Source organism: Hylobates moloch, unplaced genomic scaffold, assembly GCF_009828535.3.
Source record: "Hylobates moloch isolate HMO894 unplaced genomic scaffold, HMol_V3 SCAFFOLD_19, whole genome shotgun sequence".
NCBI classification, from domain to species: Eukaryota; Metazoa; Chordata; class Mammalia; order Primates; family Hylobatidae; genus Hylobates; species Hylobates moloch.
This window is the reverse complement of record NW_026652294.1, coordinates 8,083,638-8,090,019: the sequence shown is the minus strand read 5'-3', so window position 1 is coordinate 8,090,019 and position 6,382 is coordinate 8,083,638. Positions and strand designations below refer to the sequence as shown.

At 42.8% G+C, this 6,382-nt stretch overlaps 1 pseudogene; it reads left to right on the top strand.

Moving 5' to 3' along the window:
- Window positions 1-4,635: 4,635 nt before the first annotated feature.
- On the top strand, window positions 4,636-5,741 carry LOC116458588 (small ribosomal subunit protein eS1-like; annotated as a pseudogene).
- The last annotated feature ends 641 nt before the right edge of the window (window positions 5,742-6,382 follow it).

Genomic DNA, 6,382 nt, shown 5'->3' with positions numbered 1-6,382 from the left:
CACCTCCTCCCTCTTCCAGAACCCACCTCCTCCCTCTTCCAGAACCTACCTTCTTTCTGTCCCAGAACTCACCTCTTCCCCGTCCCAGAACCCACCTCCTCCCTGTCCTGGGACCCACCTCCTCCCTGTTCCAAGACCCACCTCCTCCCTGTCCCAGTACCCACCTCCACCCTGTGCCAGAACCCGCCTCCTCCCTGTTCCAGAACTCACCCCCTCCCTGTTCCAGAACTCACCCCCTCCCTGTTCCAGAACTCACCTCCACCTTGTTCCAGAAGCCACCTTCACCCTGTTCCAGAATGTACCTCCTCCCTGTCCCAGAGCCCACCTCCACCATGTCCCAGAACCCACCTCTCATCTCTGTCCCAAAATCCACCTGGTCCCTGACCTAAGAATCTGCCTCTGCTGTGATAGCCTAGAATCCACCTCCTCCCTGTTCCAGAACCCAGTTTGTCATGTCCCAGAACCCACTTCTTCCATGTCCCAGAATACACCTCTCCCATGTCCCAGAATACACCTCTTCCATGTCTTAGACTCTACTTCATCTCTGTCACTTCTCCCCTTTTCTCAACTCCAAAAGAGGAAGAACATTTTTTCTCTTTTATTCTACTAAAATAATCCAAAACACATACATTGGGAAACCATAATATGCACAGATTTGCTCAAAATGTGGATAATCAACACAGGCATCAGATTGAGAAACATTAAACAGGATGTCTCTCTTCACTGTCAGCCTAAGAGTGGTTGAGCCTGGGTGGGGTGGAGAAAACGGGGTGAGGGGTATTTGATTCATCTCACATTCAGAAAGTTGCTCAAACTTAGAATTCTCCAAAGGCACTCATACATTCTATCACAGCATTATTCTGGCAGGTTTGAAAAGAAAAGATATTTTCTTTTTTTTTTTTTTTTTTTTTTTGATATGGAGTCTCGCTCTGTCGCCCAGGCTGGAGTGCAGTGGCGCGATCTCGGCTCACTGCAAGCTCTGCCTCCCGGGTTCACGCCATTCTCCTGCCTCAGCCTCTCCGAGTAGCTGGGACTACAGGCACCTGCCATCACGCCCGGCTAATTTTTTGTATTTTTAGTAGAGACGGGATTTCAACGTGGTCTCGATCTCCCGACCTCGTGATCCGCCCGCCTCAGCCTCCCAAAGTGCTGGGATTACAAGCGTGAGCCACCGCGCCTGGCCAAAAAGATATTTTCATATTGTAAATGTGTGTTCCATTCCTGCACCATCTTATCTGTACTGTATTATGAATTAATATTGTCTATTAATCCTATAATTGTCCTTGACCAGTGCGATTATATGATATCTGTAGACCACTGCTCTGCATTTGTTAGTATTTATTTGTTCAATGGCAATATTACTATACACGCAATTTTGTTAACCTTGCTTACTATTTCTTCATCTTTTTAATGAGCTTGGCGTCTCAATAAATGGAAATGACCTGGGCCTCTGTCAACCCCTGGGAGACCCTAGTAGGTGAATTCTGCAGAAAAGGATATCCATGCCTTTCACAGGGGGATTTTGGGTGAGAGCTCCAGATAAATTGTCACTGTGCTCATGGACAGGCGGAGAGGAGGACCAAGGGCATCTGAATTGCCTGCCTTCAGCTTGGCTGCCACCTGCATCCTCCTGCTCTTGCTGCCTTCTTTAGCGCAGTCATCCTACCCACTCTGAGACTACACAACCTATCATTACACCGTCTCATACACTCACGGGGTCCACTCAACTCCCTCCTCCTACAGATAGGAGCCCAGAGAGAAAACATGCCTTGCTCAATCAAGGTTGCAGCAAGTCAGTGGAAAATGTGCTTGCGGCCAGCCGTGGTGGCTCACACCTGTAATCCCAGCACTTTGGGAGGCCGAGGCCAGTGGATCACCTGAGGTCAGAAGTCCTAGACCATCCTGATCAATGTGGTGAAACCCTATCTCTACTAAAAGTACAAAACTTTTTGTATTAATTTTTGTATTAATTAACTACAGGTGTGGTGGTGCACGCCTGTAGTCCCCGCTACTTTGGAGGCTGAGGCAAGAGAATTGCTTGAACCCAGGAGGCAGAGGTTGTAGTGAGCTGAGATTGCACTACTGCATTCCAGCCTGGGTGACAGAGCAAAACTCTCTGAAAGAAGAAAGAAAGAGAGAAAGAGAGAGGGAGGGAGGGAGGGTGGGAGATGTGCTTGGGTGCATTAAAGAAACTGGTATGATCACTTTGGAGAGCAATTTGGTAGTATTCCTTAAAACAACAACAAATGTGTATACACTGAAACCAACAATTTCGCTATGCTACATCTAACCTAGAGGGATTCTGGGATAGATGAAAGAATAGTTGTTTTTTCATATTACATAATACTGTGAAGCTATTAAAAGCAGGAGCTAGATGTATATATAGCAACGTGGATAAAGCTCCTAGATAAATAATAGGGCAAAAATTTTAAAAAAGCAGAATTATGATTGTGGCATGATTTTATCTACATAGCACACACCTGTACACATGTGGGTATACACATGTATTTATATAAAAGCAGGGAAAGCACTAGAAGAACACACTAGTATGTTCTCCTATATAAAATGCAAAATAATTACATGTTTGTAAATGCAAATAATATGCCTCAGAGGAAGCATACCAAATTCATAAGAGTTGTAACTTCAGGGGGGACCAAGAAGGAACAAGGAATTGGGAGCAGTAGGCAAGGGAAACTCCAGCATTTTTTGTGATGTTTTAATTTAATATTTTCAATGGTGTTTAAATACTCCGGAACAACATGCAGAAAGTTGCTGGGACCACGTCACTCTCCTATCCCTCAACCACTTGGTTTTCTTTAGTTAAGACAGCCATTATAACAAATTTCTTATTCATCTTTTCAGGAATACGCTTTACATTTGCAAATATTTGGAAATAGCTTAACTTTTAACTTTTAAAAAGTAAGTTTAACTTTTAAAAAATAAGTATTAGTATGTTATTTGTGACATTAAAATGGTTTTTAAAGCCGGGCATGGTCGCGCACACCTGTAATCTCAGCTACTTGGGAGGCTGAGGTGGGAGGATTATTTGAGACTAGGATTTCAAGACCACCCTGGGCAACATAGTGAGAGCTTGTCTCAAAAAATTTTAAATAAAAGAAAAATTTTATTCACATTAAATACTATTTTTCAAGAATGTAGAATTGTTCAACATCAGAAAGTATTTTAATAGAATTCATTCTATTAACAAAGTAAAGGAGAAGAATGACACCATGATCTCAACAGATGCAGAAAAAGCATTTGACAGAAGTCAAACATCCATTTATGATTAAAACTCCTAGAAAACTGGGAATATAAGAAAACTTTAGGCCAGGCACAGTAGCTCACACTACAGGTGTGGTGGTGCACACCATAGCACTTTGGGAGCCCGCGGTGGTGGATCACCTGAGGCCAGGAGTTTGAGACCAGCCTGGCCAACATGGTGAAACCCCATCTCTACTAAAAATACAACAACAACAAAAAATTAATTGGGCATGGTGGCAGGCGCCTGTCATCCCAGCTACTCAGGAGGCTGAGGCAGGAGAATTGTTTGAACCTGGATGCAGAGGCTGCAGTGAGCCCAGATCACGCCATTGCACTCCAGCCTGGGCAACAAGAGTAAAACTCCATCTCAAAAAAAAAAGAAAACTTTTAAAAATTGGATAAAACGTATCTGTCAAAACCTACCATGCTACAGGTTAATATTCTTCATGAGTACAGACACATGCATCATTAACAAAATAATAACTAATCAAGTCAAGCAACATTAGGAAACATAACATGTGTGTATAATGAAGAATTTAGCTTGTCTTTGTCCCCAGTTCTTAACCCCTAAACCTTTATAATTTCTTGAATAATAAGTGTGTCTTTGTTATTTGTGCATTTGTGGTAGACCTCTCAGGCCCTACTTTATAGTTTGTAATAATGCAATAACTCAGGATGGGGGTTGGCCACACCAGAAAGACCAATCATGTGATTAGAGGGTTGAGACTTTGAGCTAAATGGTATCATCTCAAGGGAAGGGAGGGGGTCTGGAGATTGAGTTCAATGATATAGCTGGTGATTCAATCAATCGTATCTACATAATGAAGCCACAATAAAAACTCTGGACACTGAAGCTTGGGTAAGCTTTCCTGGTTAGCTATACTTTTAGAGTATTGCCACACTTTGATGCCCAGAGATCAATGTGTCCTTTATGTTTCAAACCCTCTCAGACTTTGTTCTATGTGTGTCTTCTTTTGGCTGGTTCCAATTTCTATGCTTTGCTGTAATAAAACTGTCATTGTAAGTATATTGCTTTCCTGAGTTCTGTGACTCGTTTTTCTGAGTTATCAAACCTGAGGAAGTCTTTTGGGATGCTCAAACTTGTCACCAGCTAGTATGAAATGAGGATGGCCCTAGGGACCCCTAGATGTGCTGCTGGTATCTGAAGTGAGGGCAGTCTTGTGGAGAACTCTGCCCTCATATTTGCAGCTTGGCAGTCATTGCAACATCCTATGGCCAAGTGGGGCTTATCTCAGGAATGCAAGGTTGGTTCAACATTTGAAAATTAATTATTGTAGTTTACCTTATTGACAGAATTTCTTTTAAAAACCCCTATAATCCCCTTTTGGCTTTCTGAGGAGCACCACGGCAGTTGGCAAGAACAAGCGCCTTATGAAAGGTGGCAAAAAGGGAGCCAAGAAGAAAGTGGTTGATCCATTTTCTAAGGAAGATTTGTACAATGTGAAAGCACCTGCTATGTTCAGTATAAGAAATATAGGAAAGACGCTAGTCACCAGGACCCAAGGATCCAAAATTGCATCTGATGGCTTCAAGGGTCATGTGTTTGAAGTGAGTTTTGCTGATTTGCAGAATGATGAAGTTGCATTTAGAAAATTCAAGTGATTACTGAAGATGTTCAGGGCAAAAGCTGCCTGACTAACTTCCATGGCATGGATCTTACCCATGACAAAATGTGTTCCATGGTCAAAAATGGCAGACAGTGATTGAAGCTCATGTTGATGTCAAGACTACCAGTGGTTACTTGCTTTGTCTGTTCTGTGTTGGTTTTACTAAAAAATGCAACAATCAAATATGGAAGACTTCTTATCTTTAGCATCAACAGGTCCACCAAATCTGGAAGAAGATGATGGAAATCATGACCTGAGAGGTGCAGACTAATGACTTGAAAGAAGTAGTCAATAAATAGACTCCAGACAGCATTGGAAAAGACATAGAAAAGGCTTGCCAATCTATCCTCTCCATGATGTTTTCATTAGAAAAGTAGAAATGCTGGCTGGGCGTGGTGGCTCACACCTGTAATCTTAGCACTTTGGGAGGCTGAGGCAGGTGGATCATGAGGTCAAGAGATCGAGACTATCCTGGCCAACATGGTGAAACACTGTCTCTATTAAAAATACAAAAATTGGCCAGGCATGGTGGCGCACACCTGTAGTCCCAGCTACTCGGGAGGCTGAGGCAGGAGAATCGCTTGAACCTGGGAGGCAGAGGTTGCAGTGAGCCAAGATCATGCCACTGCACTGCAGCCTGGTGACAGAGTGAGACTCTGTCTCAAAAAAAAAAAAAAAAAAAAAGAAAAAAGAAAAAAAAGAAAAATGCTGAAGAAGCCCAAGTATGAATTGAGAAAACTCATGGAGCTTCATGGTGAAGGAAGTAGTTCTGGAAAAGCCACTGGGGACAAGACAGATGCTAAAGATGAGCAAGCTGATGGATATGAACCACCAGTCCAAGAATCTGTTTAAAGTTCGGACTTACAATAAGTGGGAGATAAAAAGTCCTATTTGTGAAAAAAGAAGAATTTGACAAAATTCAACACCCATTCATGATTAACAACTCTCAGCAAACTAGGAATGGAAGGGAAATGTCAACCTGGTAAAAAGAACTATGATTATACATTATGAGAAAATTTCTGAAAGTGTAGTAAGACAATTGTTTTGTGAAACTTTGTTTTACTTTGTGTGTGTGTGTGTGTTGCACTGGGTCCTAGAGAAGTTTTCAGAGTAGATACATGCACAAGAATGTCTGTTGCAACATTTTGTGAAAAATTTGAGGCAGGATTCATAAAAAGGAAAATGCACACACAAATTCATACAACAGGCCGAGCGTGGTGGCTCACGCCTGTAATCCCAGCACTTTGGGAGGCCGAGGTGGGGGGATCATCTGAGGTCAGGAGTTCAAGACCAGCCTGACCAACATGGAGAAACCCCATCTCTCCTAAAAATACAAAATTAGCTGGGCATGATGGCACATGCCTGTAATCCCAACTACTCAGGAGGCTGAGGCAGGAGAATTGCTTGAACCCAGAGGCGGAGGTTGCGGTGAGCCGAGATCACGTCATTGCACTCCAGCCTGGGCAACAAGAGTGAAACTCTGTCTCAAAAAC